Here is a 4,786-nt window from a genome sequence, read left to right on the forward strand (position 1 = left end):
TTTACGAGAAAGCATTCGCTGAAAAGCAATCTTGTTTGGGTGTTTTCTGAGATATCGAGGGTGCCTTTGACAATGTGCCTTTCGATGCCATATTGGAAGCCGCACAGAGTCATGGTATATCTCCAATGCAACTGGATTCATCGAATGCTCAAAAACCGATATCTCTTCTCGACATTGCGTCTAGCAGGGATTAGGAAATTGAGTGTTTGTGGATGCCCCCAAGGGGGAGGCTTGTCACCGCTTTTGTGGAATCTCGTGGCAGATACGCTATTGAGGCAACGCAATAATAGCGGTTTTCCTACTTATGGTTTTGCCGACGACTACCTAGCATTGTTAGTTGGTATGTGTATCACCACCCTTTTCGACCTGATGCAAAGCGCCCTTCAGGTAGTTGAGGGTTGGTGTCGCCAATATGGCCTTTCGGTAAATCCGAGTAAAACATCTGTTGTTCTTTTCACGGAAAAGCGAAACCGTTATGGTGTTCGATCTTTACGTCTATTTGATTCTGAAATCAATGTGACTGAACAGGTAAAGTTCGTTGTAGTCATTCTTGATTCCAAGCTTTCTTGGATACCTCATATTGAGCTCAGAATCAAGAAAGCTTGTATGGCTTTCGGGCAATGCCGGCGAACCTTTGGTACAATTTGGGGTCTAAAACCCATGTATATCAATTGGATCTACACAACTGATGTTCGGCCAATATTGGCTTATATGGATGTCTTGTGTGGTGGCAAAAGGGCGAAATGAGAACGGTCCAATCAAAGTTAGGCCATCTCCAAAGGATGTGCTTAATGGCGATGTCTGGAGCGTGCCATTCAATTCCCACGGCAGCGCTCCAAGTTCTCTTTGACGTTGCTCCACTATACATTCATTTCAAACAAGAAGCTCTTTCTTGCACTTACCGTCTACGGGTACTCGGTCTACTAGAGGAAACTCCTGTGCACCGCACATCAACACACACCTCGTTGTTGCCACTTCTGGTGAATTGGGACAAAATTGTCCTTGCTCCAAGTGATCTTACAATTACTTGTAATATTCCATATAGGACAAGTGGACATCTGGTTATCTGGAGAGAAGTATTTCAGACGGCATCGTATGTTACACTGATGGCTCCCTTCTCGAAGGTCGAGCAGATGCTGGTATTTATTCTCGTGAGCTAAGGCTGTATCTGTCTTACTCACTTGGTAGAAACTGCACCGTTTTTCGGGCCGAAATCTTTGCTCTTATGTGCGGAGTGCAATCAGCACTTCAGCAGCACGTAATGGGCAAAGTAATATACTTCTGTTCAGATAGCCAGGCTTCTATTAAAGCACTTGCTTCGGCCAACTCCAGGTCGAAGATAGTTATCGCTTGCCCAACTCAAATCGAGGAGCTGAATTCAGCAAACGCTGTTCACCTTGTATGGGTGCCTGGCCATTCTTCCATCATCGCTGGAAATGAATTGGCCGATGAGTTAGCTCGTACTGGAGCATCACATGACTTCATTTGCCCTGAGCCAGCTATTCCGATATCAAAGTATTGGGTAAAGCTTCAGATTCACTGGAATAGTTTGGAGTCATGTCATGAAGTGCTTCATTGGCCCTGAGCCAGCTATTCCGGTAGCCTAGTGTTGGGTAAAGCTTCAGATCGACACCTGGGCTGCCACTCAGCACAAACAATACTGGAATAGTTTGGAGTCATATCGTCGAATAAAGGGGTCAAAGGGGTGGCAAAGTATCTAACAAATCTGTCCAAACAGAATTGTAGAATACTGTGCTGGTCAAACAATTGACTGGCCACTGCCGACTCAGTTATCACAAGGCGTATATTCAGCAAGCTGATTCATTTGCATGTGATAGCTGTGAATCCGATTAAGGCCCCTTAGTGTGTCATCTCAAATTTTGCTCTTCTTATTTGGTTCTTATTCCAAACAGTCATCAAGCATGATAGTAGTTGTGTTGCCTTTCCATACCAATTCCATAAACAAACAAACAAAAATTGCACCTCTTTGTCTCTGTACCTCCATTGTAAACTTTTCGAGAATATGAATCATTTGAAAGCCACTCAAGCAGTAAACTACCCTACTTCAATGAATAATAAGTAACCATATCCAAATGTCACGAAAAATGTTAGTTTTTCTATCTAACAAGCTAGAAATGATCGAATTATTTTGGTACGCTCTCCCACTGTTTATTTTTACTGCAACAGCAGTGCTGGCGGACCGCTTGGTGAAGATTTCGTAAATTATTATGCTTTGCTTATTTCACTAACAATTGTGGTAAAAAAGTAAAAAAATAATCACCCCACAAATTATTTTTGATTTTATGACGCATAACCAATGGGTTTAACTTGACTTTTTGATTGATTTCGCTCAATTTTATTGATGCTTTGGCCCGCAGGATCGACATCACTGCGTGTAATGATCGATGATTGTGCGCTAGTATGGGACGCGCTTGTATGGAAAAAATAAATCCTCGCTCCAGTCGACTTTTTAGATCCCATTTAGGTCCCATATGAACCGTACAAAATTTCAGTGCAATCGGTGAAACTAGAATTTAGCGCAAGCGGTTCAAAGTTTGCATAGGATTTACTATGGGAAAAGTTGCACTTTCAAACAAAAAATCCCAGAGGTCGCCCTCTATCGCCTTAATTCAAATAGATCATTGCTTCTTGTAGAAAAATCATTTATGAAACTTTCTTTCGAAGACCGCAAAACGATTGGATGCTTGTGGAAAAAGTTATTGATTTATTACCGATAAGTGATCCAACGAACGGCTTTTTGTTTTGTTTTATCAGCAGCACTGCTGCTGCCGTTGTTGCTTAGGGTGGCGGGAGGCATCACCACCCCCAGGAATAGCAGCATCCAAGGCAGCAGCTACAGTGCTGCTAATAATACAAAACAAAAAGCCGTTCGTTGGATCAATAATCGGTAATAAATCAATAACTTTTTCCATAAGCTTCCAATCGCTTTGCGGTCTTCGAAGGAAAGTTTCATAAATGATTTTTCTACAAGAAACGTTGATCGATTTGAATTAAGGAGGCAAGGGGCGACCTCTAGGATTTTTTTATCTGAAAGTGTAACTTTCCCCATAGTAAATCCTATGGAAACTTTGAACCGCTTGCGCTAAATTACAGTTTCACCGATTGCACTGAAATTTTGCACAGTTCATATGGGACCTAAATGGAATCAAAAAAGTCGACTGGAGCGAGAATTTGATGTGTGTCCCATACTATTGTGCGCGCCAAAAGACATCACCGCGCTGCCGCCGTCGTCGTTGGTACTGCGGGGGGTGGTAAACCCCGCCAACCACATTTTGAGTGCGGTCGAAACAAATCGTTTAAAATTTCTACTTTCGAGTGAAATTATGCTTAATATCGTGATTACTTGGAAAGAAGTAGTGTGAATACATTTTTATGCCAAATATCTTGCGTGAAATTGATTATTTTATAGAAAAAGATAAGCGTCGATTTTTTACAAACATGTATTGGTTCAATGTTGTATAAAGTTGATTTCGGTCAATGATTTTGAAGAAGCCATTTTGCGATGACGCGCTAAGGGGCCTTAAGAAACTTCGTATCATTTAACATGTAACTGTGCAGTTTTTGCGCAACTGCGTTTCCGAATACTCGGAAAACACTTGTTAAGTGAAACTGACTTCAGAAACCAGAATCTTCATGATGTTCTGTTGTTCTGAACCCGCTATGGTAAAGAGCTATAGGCTCTCTTTACGCTTTATGCATTATTACAGTGCCCTTTTCAGGGCGCTGTTTGAACCTATTGTGGTACGCTTATTCGTGTATGACGATCCTATTCCCTTACCTGTCCTTTCCCCTGTCCCATCCTTTTGTCCTTCCCTTCTTCCTCAGGAAAATGAAGAATAGGCTCGTGTACATGGCGATGGCACAAATTTCCCAAATGGAGGAGAACGTGCCTCTGGAGCAGAGATGACAGATTATTTTTATCAAAAATCTGTATCAATACATATTTTTCTGTATCACTGTGTTTGAGGGTATAGCAGACACCGTGAGTCCTAGATTTCAACAGAAACTAACAAAAATGTCCTGCTTTTTGACGATTTTAAATTTTTACTGCTATTTTTTCTAAAACATGTGTGAAAATGTACAAATTTTTAAAAAAATCTTTAAAGTTTAGGCATCAATTTACAAAGAATTCATTGAATTCATTGAATTTTTTTTTTTAAATTTTATGCTTTCTGTAGAAATCTGTAGAACATTTCAAACATCTGTATTTTTCTGTACTCTGTATCTTGTATGTATGGAAGGTCAAAAATCTGTATAATACAGAAAAATCTGTATATCTGGCATCTCTGCACGAGTTATACATATACACTACTCGTCATGAGAACAGACTAACTTAAAAAAGTATTGAAACACTCAGTTGAATATGTATTGCATCACCCTACATTGGTCGGGCTCCATACAAAGGGGCGGCCAAAACTCCCAAAAAACAAATTTGACATTTTTAAACTTAATTTTATCTTATAACAAAGTTAATGTATTGTAGTTTTATTATTCTTAATTCAAATCATACAAATAACAAATCATGCCTACGGCTGCACAAAAACGTTTAAATATTTTGCAGAAATTTGCCGGTTTTCAAATTAGAGCTGTTTAAAAAATTCATGTTATTTTCAAATATTTGACGTTATTTTTCCATTTTTGACTGAAATAAAATTTATCTTTCCACATTTTTAACACGTTTTGAACAAACTTGATTGGATTTGATCAAAAGTTGATCATTTAATTAAATTAAAATTGATTTTCCAACAAAAAACTCAAAAATGTT

The sequence above is a fragment of the Aedes albopictus genome, chromosome 2, assembly GCF_035046485.1.
Source record: "Aedes albopictus strain Foshan chromosome 2, AalbF5, whole genome shotgun sequence".
Taxonomy (NCBI): domain Eukaryota; kingdom Metazoa; phylum Arthropoda; class Insecta; order Diptera; family Culicidae; genus Aedes; species Aedes albopictus.